Source organism: Spermophilus citellus (assembly GCF_964194105.1).
Source record: "Spermophilus citellus genome assembly, chromosome: 18".
Classification (NCBI taxonomy): domain Eukaryota; kingdom Metazoa; phylum Chordata; class Mammalia; order Rodentia; family Sciuridae; genus Spermophilus; species Spermophilus citellus.
The window spans coordinates 30,972,978-30,988,609 of record NC_138200.1 but is presented as its reverse complement, the minus strand read 5'-3'; positions in this window follow the sequence as shown (position 1 = coordinate 30,988,609).

The window sequence follows — 15,632 nt, the reverse complement described above, 5'->3', positions numbered from 1 at the left end:
ACATTTGCTGACATTTCAGGAAATCCTAGTTTTTTGAAGCTAGGCAACCCCTTTCTGACGAAAGTGGTTTTTCTCAGGCTGTGCTTAGGGTTACTTGAATAGGAAACAAACTGTATAGTTAGAACTTAGAACTACTTTATTGTGTCGAATTTTAAAGAGCTAGCACAAACCGTGTTGAATTTAGAGTTCCAAATTCATCTATCAATATAGGAGAAAACAGAGTGAAACCTAAAAATTCAAACTGTTACTGAAGAGGAATGCTTCAAGCTATAATAACAAAATTTGGTGAGTCAAGTGGGAATGGAGTACTGATCATTACCTCCAAGTATCATCAAGATTGGGTGAAATAACATTTGCTGAGATTTCAGGAAACTCGTGGTTTTTTGGAAGCTAGGCAACCCCTTTCAGACGAATTTGGTTTTCATCAGTCTCTGCTTAGGGCTACTTAAATAGGAAACAAACAGTACAGACAGAACTTAGAACTGCTTTATTTTGTCAAGTTTCAAGGAGCTAGCACAAACCGTGTTGGATTTAGAGTTCCAAATCCATCTATCCATATAGGAGAAAACAGAGTGAAACCTAAAAATTCAAACTGTTACTGCAGAGGAATGCTTCAAGCTATAAGAACGAAATTTGGTGAGTCAAGTGGGAATGGTGTACTGATCATTACCTCCAAGTATCATCAAGATTAGGTGAAATAACATTTTCCGAGATTTCAGGAAACTCGTAGTTTTTTGGAAGCTAGGCAACCCCTTTCTGATGAAAGTGGTTTTTCTCAGGGTGTGCTTAGTGTTACTTGAATAGGAAACAAACTGTATAGTTAGAAGTTAGAACTACTTTACTGTGTCAAGTATCAAGGTGCTAGCACAAACCGTGTTGGATTTAGAGTTCCAAATTCCTCTATCAATATAGGAGAAAACAGAGTGAAACCTAAAAATTCAAACTGTTACTGCAGAGGAATGCTTCAAGCTATAAGAACGAAATTTGGTGAGTCAAGTGGGAATGGTGTACTGATCATTACCTCCAAGTACCATCAAGATTGGGTGAAATAACATTTGCTGAGATTTCAGGAAACTCGTAGTTTTTTGGAAGCTAGGCAACCCCTTCAGAAGAATTTGGTTTTCATCAGTCTCTGCTTTGGGCTACTTGAATAGGAAACAAACAGTACAGACAGAACTTAGTACTGCATTATTTTGTCAAGTTTCAAGGAGCTAGCACAAACCGTGTTGGATTTAGAGTTCCAAATTCATCTATCAATATAGGAGAAAACATAGTGAAACCTAAAAATTCAAACTGTTACTGCAGAGGAATGCTTCAAGCTATAAGAACGAAATTTGGTGAGTCAAGTGGGAATGGTGTACTGATCATTACCTCCAAGTATCATCAAGATTGGGTGAAATAACATTTGCTGACATTTCAGGAAATCATAGTTTTTTGGAAGCTAGGCAACCCCTTTCTGACGAAAGTGGTTTTTCTCAGGCTGTGCTTAGGGTTACTTGAATAGGAAACTAACTGTATAGTTAGAACTTAGAACTACTTTACTGTGTCAAGTAACAAGGAGCTAGCACAAACCGTGTTGGATTTAGAGTTCCAAATTCATCTATCAATATAGGAGAAAACAGAGTGAAACCTAAAAATTCAAACTGTTACTGCAGAGGAATTCTTCAAGCTATAAGAACGAAATTTGGTGAGTCAAGTGGGAATGGTGTACTGATCATTACCTCCAAGTATCATCAAGATTGGGTGAAATAACATTTGCTGAGATTTCAGGAAACTCGTAGTTTTTTGGAAGCTAGGCAACCCCTTTCTGACGAAAGTGGTTTTTCTCAGGCTGTGCTTAGGGTTACTTGAATAGGAAACAAACTGTATAGTTAGAACTTAGAACTACTTTATTGTGTCAAGTTTCAAGGAGCTAGCACAAACCGTGCTGGATTTAGAGTTCCAAATTCATCTATCAATATAGGAGAAAACAGAGTGAAACCTAAAAATTCAAACTGTTACTGCAGAGGAATGCTTCAAGCTATAAGAACGAAATTTGGTGAGTCAAGTGGGAATGGTGTACTGATCATTACCTCCAAGTATCATCAAGATTGGGTGAAATAACATTTGCTGAGATTTCAGGAAACTCGTAGTTTTTTGGAAGCTAGGCAAACCCTTTCAGACGAATTTGGTTTTCATCAGTCTCTGCTTAGGGCTACTGGAATAGGAAACAAACAGTACAGACAGAACTTAGAACTGCTTTATTTTGTCAAGTTTCAAGGAGCTAGCACAAACCGTGTTGGATTTAGAGTTCCAAATTCATCTATCAATATAGGAGAAAACAGAGTGAAACCTAAAAATTCAAACTGTTACTGCAGAGGAATGCTTCAAGCTATAAGAACGAAATTTGGTGAGTCAAGTGGGAATGGTGTACTGATCATTACCTCCAAGTATCATCAAGATTGGGTGAAATAACATTTGCTGAGATTTCAGGAAACTCGTAGTTTTTTGGAAGCTAGGCAACCCCTTTCAGACGAATTTGGTTTTCATCAGTCTCTGCTTAGGGCTACTTGAATAGGAAACAAACAGTACAGACAGAACTTAGAACTGCTTTATTTTGTCAAGTTTCAAGGAGCTAGCACAAACCGTGTTGGATTTAGAGTTCCAAATTCATCTATCAATATACGAGAAAACAGAGTAAAACCTAAAAATTCAAACTGTTACTGCAGAGGAATGCTTCAAGCTATAAGAACGAACTTTGGTGAGTCAAGTGGGAATGGTGTACTGATCATTACCTCCAAGTATCATCAAGATTGGGTGAAATAACATTTGCTGAGATTTCAGGAAATTCGTAGTTTTTTGGAAGCTAGGCAACCCCTTTCAGAAGAATTTGTTTTTCATCAGACTCTGCTTTGGGCTACTTGAATAGGAAACAAACAGTACAGACAGAACTTAGAACTGCTTTATTTTGTCAAGTTTCATTGAGCTAGCACAAACCGTGTTGGATTTAGAGTTCCAAATTCATCTATCAATATAGGAGAAAACAGAGTGAAACCTAAAAATTCAAACTGTTACTGCAGAGGAATGCTTCAAGCTATAAGAACGAAATTTGGTGAGTCAAGTGGGAATGGTGTACTGATCATTACCTCCAAGTATCATCAAGATTGGGTGAAATAACATTTGCTGACATTTCATGAAATCATAGTTTTTTGGAAGCTAGGCAACCCCTTTCTGACGAAAGTGGTTTTTCTCAGGCTGTGCTTAGGGTTACTTGAATAGGAAACAAAGAGTACAGACAGAACTTAGAACTACTTTATTGTGTCAAATTTTAAAGAGCTAGCACAAACCGTGTTGGATTTAGAGTTCCAAATTCATCTGTCAATATAGGAGAAAACAGAGTGAAACCTAAAAATTCAAACTGTTACTGCAGAGGAATGCTTCAAGCTATAAGAACGAAATTTGGTGAGTCAAGTGGGAATGGTGTACTGATCATTACCTCCAAGTATCATCAAGATTGGGTGAAAGAACATTTGCTGAGATTTCAGGAAACTCGTGGTTTTTTTGGAAGCTAGGCAACCCCTTTCAGACGAATTTGGTTTTCATCAGTCTCTGCTTTGGGCTACTTGAATAGGAAACAAACAGTACAGACAGAACATAGAACTGCTTTATTTTTTCAAGTTTCAAGGAGCTAGCACAAACCGTGTTGGATTTAGAGTTCCAAATTCATCTATCAATATAGGAGAAAACAGAGTGAAACCTAAAAATTCAAACTGTTACTGCAGAGGAATGCTTCAAGCTATAAGAACGAAATTTGGTGAGTCAAGTGGGAATGGTGTACTGATCATTACCTCCAAGTATCATCAAGATTGGGTGAAATAACATTTGCTGAGATTTCAGGAAACTCGTAGTTTTTTGGAAGCTAGGCAACCCCTTTCAGACGAATTTGGTTTTCATCAGTCTCTGCTTAGGGCTACTTGAATAGGAAACAAACAGTACAGACAGAACTTAGAACTGCTTTATTTTGTCAAGTTTCAAGGAGCTAGCACAAACCGTGTTGGATTTAGAGTTCCAAATTCATCTATCAATATAGGAGAAAACAGAGTAAAACCTAAAAATTCAAACTGTTACTGCAGAGGAATGCTTCAAGCTATAAGAACGAAATTTGGTGAGTCAAGTGGGAATGGTGTACTGATCATTACCTCCAAGTATCATCAAGATTGGGTGAAAAAACTTTTGCTGAGATTTCAGGAAACTCGTGGTTTTTTGGAAGCTAGGCAACCCCTTTCAGACGAATTTGGTTTTCATCAGTCTCTTCTTAGGGCTACTTGAATAGGAAACAAACAGTACAGACAGAACTTAGAACTGCTTTATTTTGTCAAGATTCAAGGAGCTAGCACAAACCGTGTTGGATTTAGAGTTCCAAATCCATCTATCAATATAGGAGAAAACAGAGTGAAACCTAAAAATTCAAACTGTTACTGCAGAGGAATGCTTCAAGCTATAAGAACGAAATTTGGTGAGTCAAGTGGGAATGGTGTACTGATCATTACCTCCATATATCATCAAGATTAGGTGAAATAACATTTTCAGAGATTTCAGGAAACTCGTAGTTTTTTGGAAGCTAGGCAACCCCTTTCTGATGAAAGTGGTTTTTCTCAGGGTGTGCTTAGTGTTACTTGAATAGGAAACAAACTGTATAGTTAGAACTTAGAACTACTTTACTGTGTCAAGTATCAAGGAGCTAGCACAAACCGTGTTGGATTTAGAGTTCCAAATTCATCTATCAATATAGGAGAAAACAGAGTGAAACCTAAAAATTCAAACTGTTACTGCAGAGGAATGCTTCAAGCTATAAGAACGAAATTGGGTGAGTCAAGTGGGAATGGTGTACTGATCATTACCTCCAAGTATCATCAAGATTGGGTGAAATAACATTTGCTGAGATTTCAGGAAACTCGTAGTTTTTTGGAAGCTAGGCAACCCATTTCTGACGGAAGTGGTTTTTCTCAGGCTGTGCTTAGTGTTACTTGAATAGGAAACAAACTGTATACTTAGAACTTAGAACTACTTTATTTTGTCAAGTTTCAAGGAGCTAGCACAAACCGTGTTGGATTTAGAGTTCCAAATTCATCTATCAATATAGGAGAAAACAGAGTGAAACCTAAAAATTCAAACTGTTACTGCAGAGGAATGCTTCAAGCTATAAGAACGAAATTTGGTGAGTCAAGTGGGAATGGTGTACTGATCATTACCTCCAAGTATCATCAAGATTGGGTGAAATAACATTTGCTGAGATTTCAGGAAACTCATTGTTTTTTGGAAGATAGGCAACCCCTTTCAGACGAATTTGGTTTTCATCAGTCTCTGCTTAGGGCTACTTGAATAGGAAACAAACAGTACAGACAGAACTTAGAACTGCTTTATTTTGTCAAGTTTCAAGGAGCTAGCACAAACCGTGTTGGATTTAGAGTTCCAAATTCATCTATCAATATAGGAGAAAACAGAGTAAAACCTAAAAATTGAAACTGTTACTGCAGAGGAATGCTTCAAGCTATAAGAACGAAATTTGGTGAGTCAAGTGGGAATGGTGTACTGATCATTACCTCCAAGTATCATCAAGATTAGGTGAAATAACATTTTCCGAGATTTCAGGAAACTCGTAGTTTTTTGGAAGCTAGGCAACCCCTTTCTGATGAAAGTGGTTTTTCTCAGGGTGTGCTTAGGGTTACTTGAATAGGAAACAAACTGTATAGTTAGAAGTTAGAACTACTTTACTGTGTCAAGTATCAAGGTGCTAGCACAAACCGTGTTGGATTTAGAGTTCCAAATTCCTCTATCAATATAGGAGAAAACAGAGTGAAACCTAAAAATTCAAACTGTTACTGCAGAGGAATGCTTCAAGCTATAAGAACGAAATTTGGTGAGTCAAGTGGGAATGGTGTACTGATCATTACCTCCAAGTACCATCAAGATTGGGTGAAATAACATTTGCTGAGATTTCAGGAAACTCGTAGTTTTTTGGAAGCTAGGCAACCCCTTTCAGAAGAATTTGGTTTTCATCACTCTCTGCTTTGGGCTACTTGAATAGGAAACAAACAGTACAGACAGAACTTAGAACTGCTTTATTTTGTCAAGTTTCAAGGAGCTAGCACAAACCGTGTTGGATTTAGAGTTCCAAATTCATCTATCAATATAGGAGAAAACAGAGTGAAACCTAAAAATTCAAACTGTTACTGCAGAGGAATGCTTCAAGCTATAAGAACGAAATTTGGTGAGTCAAGTGGGAATGGTGTACTGATCATTACCTCCAAGTATCATCAAGATTGGGTGAAATAACATTTGCTGACATTTCAGGAAATCATAGTTTTTTGGAAGCTAGGCAACCCCTTTCTGACGAAAGTGGTTTTTCTCAGGCTGTGCTTAGGGTTACTTGAATAGGAAACAAACTGTATAGTTAGAACTTAGAACTACTTTACTGTGTCAAGTAACAAGGAGCTAGCACAAACCGTGTTGGATTTAGAGTTCCAAATTCATCTATCAATATAGGAGAAAACAGAGTGAAACCTAAAAATTCAAACTGTTACTGCAGAGGAATTCTTCAAGCTATAAGAACGAAATTTGGTGAGTCAAGTGGGAATGGTGTACTGATCATTACCTCCAAGTATCATCAAGATTGGGTGAAATAACATTTGCTGAGATTTCAGGAAACTCGTAGTTTTTTGGAAGCTAGGCAAACCCTTTCAGACGAATTTGGTTTTCATCAGTCTCTGCTTAGGGCTACTGGAATAGGAAACAAACAGTACAGACAGAACTTAGAACTGCTTTATTTTGTCAAGTTTCAAGGAGCTAGCACAAACCGTGTTGGATTTAGAGTTCCAAATTCATCTATCAATATAGGAGAAAACAGAGTGAAACCTAAAAATTCAAACTGTTACTGCAGAGGAATGCTTCAAGCTATAAGAACGAAATTTGGTGAGTCAAGTGGGAATGGTGTACTGATCATTACCTCCAAGTATCATCAAGATTGGGTGAAATAACATTTGCTGAGATTTCAGGAAACTCCTAGTTTTTTGGAAGCTAGGCAACCCCTTTCAGACGAATTTGGTTTTCATCAGTCTCTGCTTAGGGCTACTTGAATAGGAAACAAACAGTACAGACAGAACTTAGAACTGCTTTATTTTGTCAAGTTTCAAGGAGCTAGCACAAACCGTGTTGGATTTAGAGTTCCAAATTCATCTATCAATATACGAGAAAACAGAGTAAAACCTAAAAATTCAAACTGTTACTGCAGAGGAATGCTTCAAGCTATAAGAACGAACTTTGGTGAGTCAAGTGGGAATGGTGTACTGATCATTACCTCCAAGTATCATCAAGATTGGGTGAAATAACATTTGCTGAGATTTCAGGAAACTCGTAGTTTTTTGGAAGCTAGGCAACCCCTTTCAGAAGAATTTGTTTTTCATCAGACTCTGCTTTGGGCTACTTGAATAGGAAACAAACAGTACAGACAGAACTTAGAACTGCTTTATTTTGTCAAGTTTCATTGAGCTAGCACAAACCGTGTTGGATTTAGAGTTCCAAATTCATCTATCAATATAGGAGAAAACAGAGTGAAACCTAAAAATTCAAACTGTTACTGCAGAGGAATGCTTCAAGCTATAAGAACGAAATTTGGTGAGTCAAGTGGGAATGGTGTACTGATCATTACCTCCAAGTATCATCAAGATTGGGTGAAATAACATTTGCTGACATTTCATGAAATCATAGTTTTTTGGAAGCTAGGCAACCCCTTTCTGACGAAAGTGGTTTTTCTCAGGCTGTGCTTAGGGTTACTTGAATAGGAAACAAAGAGTACAGACAGAACTTAGAACTACTTTATTGTGTCAAATTTTAAAGAGCTAGCACAAACCGTGTTGGATTTAGAGTTCCAAATTCATCTGTCAATATAGGAGAAAACAGAGTGAAACCTAAAAATTCAAACTGTTACTGCAGAGGAATGCTTCAAGCTATAAGAACGAAATTTGGTGAGTCAAGTGGGAATGGTGTACTGATCATTACCTCCAAGTATCATCAAGATTGGGTGAAAGAACATTTGCTGAGATTTCAGGAAACTCGTGGTTTTTTTGGAAGCTAGGCAACCCCTTTCAGACGAATTTGGTTTTCATCAGTCTCTGCTTTGGGCTACTTGAATAGGAAACAAACAGTACAGACAGAACATAGAACTGCTTTATTTTTTCAAGTTTCAAGGAGCTAGCACAAACCGTGTTGGATTTAGAGTTCCAAATTCATCTATCAATATAGGAGAAAACAGAGTGAAACCTAAAAATTCAAACTGTTACTGCAGAGGAATGCTTCAAGCTATAAGAACGAAATTTGGTGAGTCAAGTGGGAATGGTGTACTGATCATTACCTCCAAGTATCATCAAGATTGGGTGAAATAACATTTGCTGAGATTTCAGGAAACTCGTAGTTTTTTGGAAGCTAGGCAACCCCTTTCAGACGAATTTGGTTTTCATCAGTCTCTGCTTAGGGCTACTTGAATAGGAAACAAACAGTACAGACAGAACTTAGAACTGCTTTATTTTGTCAAGTTTCAAGGAGCTAGCACAAACCGTGTTGGATTTAGAGTTCCAAATTCATCTATCAATATAGGAGAAAACAGAGTAAAACCTAAAAATTCAAACTGTTACTGCAGAGGAATGCTTCAAGCTATAAGAACGAAATTTGGTGAGTCAAGTGGGAATGGTGTACTGATCATTACCTCCAAGTATCATCAAGATTGGGTGAAAAAACTTTTGCTGAGATTTCAGGAAACTCGTGGTTTTTTGGAAGCTAGGCAACCCCTTTCAGACGAATTTGGTTTTCATCAGTCTCTTCTTAGGGCTACTTGAATAGGAAACAAACAGTACAGACAGAACTTAGAACTGCTTTATTTTGTCAAGATTCAAGGAGCTAGCACAAACCGTGTTGGATTTAGAGTTCCAAATCCATCTATCAATATAGGAGAAAACAGAGTGAAACCTAAAAATTCAAACTGTTACTGCAGAGGAATGCTTCAAGCTATAAGAACGAAATTTGGTGAGTCAAGTGGGAATGGTGTACTGATCATTACCTCCATATATCATCAAGATTAGGTGAAATAACATTTTCAGAGATTTCAGGAAACTCGTAGTTTTTTGGAAGCTAGGCAACCCCTTTCTGATGAAAGTGGTTTTTCTCAGGGTGTGCTTAGTGTTACTTGAATAGGAAACAAACTGTATAGTTAGAACTTAGAACTACTTTACTGTGTCAAGTATCAAGGAGCTAGCACAAACCGTGTTGGATTTAGAGTTCCAAATTCATCTATCAATATAGGAGAAAACAGAGTGAAACCTAAAAATTCAAACTGTTACTGCAGAGGAATGCTTCAAGCTATAAGAACGAAATTGGGTGAGTCAAGTGGGAATGGTGTACTGATCATTACCTCCAAGTATCATCAAGATTGGGTGAAATAACATTTGCTGAGATTTCAGGAAACTCGTAGTTTTTTGGAAGCTAGGCAACCCCTTTCTGACGGAAGTGGTTTTTCTCAGGCTGTGCTTAGTGTTACTTGAATAGGAAACAAACTGTATACTTAGAACTTAGAACTACTTTATTTTGTCAAGTTTCAAGGAGCTAGCACAAACCGTGTTGGATTTAGAGTTCCAAATTCATCTATCAATATAGGAGAAAACAGAGTGAAACCTAAAAATTCAAACTGTTACTGCAGAGGAATGCTTCAAGCTATAAGAACGAAATTTGGTGAGTCAAGTGGGAATGGTGTACTGATCATTACCTCCAAGTATCATCAAGATTGGGTGAAATAACATTTGCTGAGATTTCAGGAAACTCATTGTTTTTTGGAAGATAGGCAACCCCTTTCAGACGAATTTGGTTTTCATCAGTCTCTGCTTAGGGCTACTTGAATAGGAAACAAACAGTACAGACAGAACTTAGAACTGCTTTATTTTGTCAAGTTTCAAGGAGCTAGCACAAACCGTGTTGGATTTAGAGTTCCAAATTCATCTATCAATATAGGAGAAAACAGAGTAAAACCTAAAAATTCAAACTGTTACTGCAGAGGAATGCTTCAAGCTATAAGAACGAAATTTGGTGAGTCAAGTGGGAATGGTGTACTGATCATTACCTCCAAGTATCATCAAGATTAGGTGAAATAACATTTTCCGAGATTTCAGGAAACTCGTAGTTTTTTGGAAGCTAGGCAACCCCTTTCTGATGAAAGTGGTTTTTCTCAGGGTGTGCTTAGGGTTACTTGAATAGGAAACAAACTGTATAGTTAGAAGTTAGAACTACTTTACTGTGTCAAGTATCAAGGTGCTAGCACAAACCGTGTTGGATTTAGAGTTCCAAATTCCTCTATCAATATAGGAGAAAACAGAGTGAAACCTAAAAATTCAAACTGTTACTGCAGAGGAATGCTTCAAGCTATAAGAACGAAATTTGGTGAGTCAAGTGGGAATGGTGTACTGATCATTACCTCCAAGTACCATCAAGATTGGGTGAAATAACATTTGCTGAGATTTCAGGAAACTCGTAGTTTTTTGGAAGCTAGGCAACCCCTTTCAGAAGAATTTGGTTTTCATCAGTCTCTGCTTTGGGCTACTTGAATAGGAAACAAACAGTACAGACAGAACTTAGAACTGCTTTATTTTGTCAAGTTTCAAGGAGCTAGCACAAACCGTGTTGGATTTAGAGTTCCAAATTCATCTATCAATATAGGAGAAAACAGAGTGAAACCTAAAAATTCAAACTGTTACTGCAGAGGAATGCTTCAAGCTATAAGAACGAAATTTGGTGAGTCAAGTGGGAATGGTGTACTGATCATTACCTCCAAGTATCATCAAGATTGGGTGAAATAACATTTGCTGACATTTCAGGAAATCATAGTTTTTTGGAAGCTAGGCAACCCCTTTCTGACGAAAGTGGTTTTTCTCAGGCTGTGCTTAGGGTTACTTGAATAGGAAACAAACTGTATAGTTAGAACTTAGAACTACTTTACTGTGTCAAGTAACAAGGAGCTAGCACAAACCGTGTTGGATTTAGAGTTCCAAATTCATCTATCAATATAGGAGAAAACAGAGTGAAACCTAAAAATTCAAACTGTTACTGCAGAGGAATTCTTCAAGCTATAAGAACGAAATTTGGTGAGTCAAGTGGGAATGGTGTACTGATCATTACCTCCAAGTATCATCAAGATTGGGTGAAATAACATTTGCTGAGATTTCAGGAAACTCGTAGTTTTTTGGAAGCTAGGCAACCCCTTTCTGACGAAAGTGGTTTTTCTCAGGCTGTGCTTAGGGTTACTTGAATAGGAAACAAACTGTATAGTTAGAACTTAGAACTACTTTATTGTGTCAAGTTTCAAGGAGCTAGCACAAACCGTGCTGGATTTAGAGTTCCAAATTCATCTATCAATATAGGAGAAAACAGAGTGAAACCTAAAAATTCAAACTGTTACTGCAGAGGAATGCTTCAAGCTATAAGAACGAAATTTGGTGAGTCAAGTGGGAATGGTGTACTGATCATTACCTCCAAGTATCATCAAGAATGGGTGAAATAACATTTGCTGAGATTTCAGGAAACTCGTAGTTTTTTGGAAGCTAGGCAAACCCTTTCAGACGAATTTGGTTTTCATCAGTCTCTGCTTAGGGCTACTTGAATAGGAAACAAACAGTACAGACAGAACTTAGAACTGCTTTATTTTGTCAAGTTTCAAGGAGCTAGCACAAACCGTGTTGGATTTAGAGTTCCAAATTCATCTATCAATATAGGAGAAAACAGAGTAAAACCTAAAAATTCAAACTGTTACTGCAGAGGAATGCTTCAAGCTATAAGAACGAAATTTGGTGAGTCAAGTGGGAATGGTGTACTGATCATTACCTCCAAGTATCATCAAGATTGGGTGAAAAAACTTTTGCTGAGATTTCAGGAAACTCGTGGTTTTTTGGAAGCTAGGCAACCCCTTTCAGACGAATTTGGTTTTCATCAGTCTCTTCTTAGGGCTACTTGAATAGGAAACAAACAGTACAGACAGAACTTAGAACTGCTTTATTTTGTCAAGATTCAAGGAGCTAGCACAAACCGTGTTGGATTTAGAGTTCCAAATCCATCTATCAATATAGGAGAAAACAGAGTGAAACCTAAAAATTCAAACTGTTACTGCAGAGGAATGCTTCAAGCTATAAGAACGAAATTTGGTGAGTCAAGTGGGAATGGTGTACTGATCATTACCTCCATATATCATCAAGATTAGGTGAAATAACATTTTCAGAGATTTCAGGAAACTCGTAGTTTTTTGGAAGCTAGGCAACCCCTTTCTGATGAAAGTGGTTTTTCTCAGGGTGTGCTTAGTGTTACTTGAATAGGAAACAAACTGTATAGTTAGAACTTAGAACTACTTTACTGTGTCAAGTATCAAGGAGCTAGCACAAACCGTGTTGGATTTAGAGTTCCAAATTCATCTATCAATATAGGAGAAAACAGAGTGAAACCTAAAAATTCAAACTGTTACTGCAGAGGAATGCTTCAAGCTATAAGAACGAAATTGGGTGAGTCAAGTGGGAATGGTGTACTGATCATTACCTCCAAGTATCATCAAGATTGGGTGAAATAACATTTGCTGAGATTTCAGGAAACTCGTAGTTTTTTGGAAGCTAGGCAACCCCTTTCTGACGGAAGTGGTTTTTCTCAGGCTGTGCTTAGTGTTACTTGAATAGGAAACAAACTGTATACTTAGAACTTAGAACTACTTTATTTTGTCAAGTTTCAAGGAGCTAGCACAAACCGTGTTGGATTTAGAGTTCCAAATTCATCTATCAATATAGGAGAAAACAGAGTGAAACCTAAAAATTCAAACTGTTACTGCAGAGGAATGCTTCAAGCTATAAGAACGAAATTTGGTGAGTCAAGTGGGAATGGTGTACTGATCATTACCTCCAAGTATCATCAAGATTGGGTGAAATAACATTTGCTGAGATTTCAGGAAACTCATTGTTTTTTGGAAGATAGGCAACCCCTTTCAGACGAATTTGGTTTTCATCAGTCTCTGCTTAGGGCTACTTGAATAGGAAACAAACAGTACAGACAGAACTTAGAACTGCTTTATTTTGTCAAGTTTCAAGGAGCTAGCACAAACCGTGTTGGATTTAGAGTTCCAAATTCATCTATCAATATAGGAGAAAACAGAGTAAAACCTAAAAATTGAAACTGTTACTGCAGAGGAATGCTTCAAGCTATAAGAACGAAATTTGGTGAGTCAAGTGGGAATGGTGTACTGATCATTACCTCCAAGTATCATCAAGATTAGGTGAAATAACATTTTCCGAGATTTCAGGAAACTCGTAGTTTTTTGGAAGCTAGGCAACCCCTTTCTGATGAAAGTGGTTTTTCTCAGGGTGTGCTTAGGGTTACTTGAATAGGAAACAAACTGTATAGTTAGAAGTTAGAACTACTTTACTGTGTCAAGTATCAAGGTGCTAGCACAAACCGTGTTGGATTTAGAGTTCCAAATTCCTCTATCAATATAGGAGAAAACAGAGTGAAACCTAAAAATTCAAACTGTTACTGCAGAGGAATGCTTCAAGCTATAAGAACGAAATTTGGTGAGTCAAGTGGGAATGGTGTACTGATCATTACCTCCAAGTACCATCAAGATTGGGTGAAATAACATTTGCTGAGATTTCAGGAAACTCGTAGTTTTTTGGAAGCTAGGCAACCCCTTTCAGAAGAATTTGGTTTTCATCACTCTCTGCTTTGGGCTACTTGAATAGGAAACAAACAGTACAGACAGAACTTAGAACTGCTTTATTTTGTCAAGTTTCAAGGAGCTAGCACAAACCGTGTTGGATTTAGAGTTCCAAATTCATCTATCAATATAGGAGAAAACAGAGTGAAACCTAAAAATTCAAACTGTTACTGCAGAGGAATGCTTCAAGCTATAAGAACGAAATTTGGTGAGTCAAGTGGGAATGGTGTACTGATCATTACCTCCAAGTATCATCAAGATTGGGTGAAATAACATTTGCTGACATTTCAGGAAATCATAGTTTTTTGGAAGCTAGGCAACCCCTTTCTGACGAAAGTGGTTTTTCTCAGGCTGTGCTTAGGGTTACTTGAATAGGAAACAAACTGTATAGTTAGAACTTAGAACTACTTTACTGTGTCAAGTAACAAGGAGCTAGCACAAACCGTGTTGGATTTAGAGTTCCAAATTCATCTATCAATATAGGAGAAAACAGAGTGAAACCTAAAAATTCAAACTGTTACTGCAGAGGAATTCTTCAAGCTATAAGAACGAAATTTGGTGAGTCAAGTGGGAATGGTGTACTGATCATTACCTCCAAGTATCATCAAGATTGGGTGAAATAACATTTGCTGAGATTTCAGGAAACTCGTAGTTTTTTGGAAGCTAGGCAAACCCTTTCAGACGAATTTGGTTTTCATCAGTCTCTGCTTAGGGCTACTGGAATAGGAAACAAACAGTACAGACAGAACTTAGAACTGCTTTATTTTGTCAAGTTTCAAGGAGCTAGCACAAACCGTGTTGGATTTAGAGTTCCAAATTCATCTATCAATATAGGAGAAAACAGAGTGAAACCTAAAAATTCAAACTGTTACTGCAGAGGAATGCTTCAAGCTATAAGAACGAAATTTGGTGAGTCAAGTGGGAATGGTGTACTGATCATTACCTCCAAGTATCATCAAGATTGGGTGAAATAACATTTGCTGAGATTTCAGGAAACTCCTAGTTTTTTGGAAGCTAGGCAACCCCTTTCAGACGAATTTGGTTTTCATCAGTCTCTGCTTAGGGCTACTTGAATAGGAAACAAACAGTACAGACAGAACTTAGAACTGCTTTATTTTGTCAAGTTTCAAGGAGCTAGCACAAACCGTGTTGGATTTAGAGTTCCAAATTCATCTATCAATATACGAGAAAACAGAGTAAAACCTAAAAATTCAAACTGTTACTGCAGAGGAATGCTTCAAGCTATAAGAACGAACTTTGGTGAGTCAAGTGGGAATGGTGTACTGATCATTACCTCCAAGTATCATCAAGATTGGGTGAAATAACATTTGCTGAGATTTCAGGAAACTCGTAGTTTTTTGGAAGCTAGGCAACCCCTTTCAGAAGAATTTGTTTTTCATCAGACTCTGCTTTGGGCTACTTGAATAGGAAACAAACAGTACAGACAGAACTTAGAACTGCTTTATTTTGTCAAGTTTCATTGAGCTAGCACAAACCGTGTTGGATTTAGAGTTCCAAATTCATCTATCAATATAGGAGAAAACAGAGTGAAACCTAAAAATTCAAACTGTTACTGCAGAGGAATGCTTCAAGCTATAAGAACGAAATTTGGTGAGTCAAGTGGGAATGGTGTACTGATCATTACCTCCAAGTATCATCAAGATTGGGTGAAATAACATTTGCTGACATTTCATGAAATCATAGTTTTTTGGAAGCTAGGCAACCCCTTTCTGACGAAAGTGGTTTTTCTCAGGCTGTGCTTAGGGTTACTTGAATAGGAAACAAAGAGTACAGACAGAACTTAGAACTACTTTATTGTGTCAAATTTTAAAGAGCTAGCACAAACCGTGTTGGATTTAGAGTTCCAAAT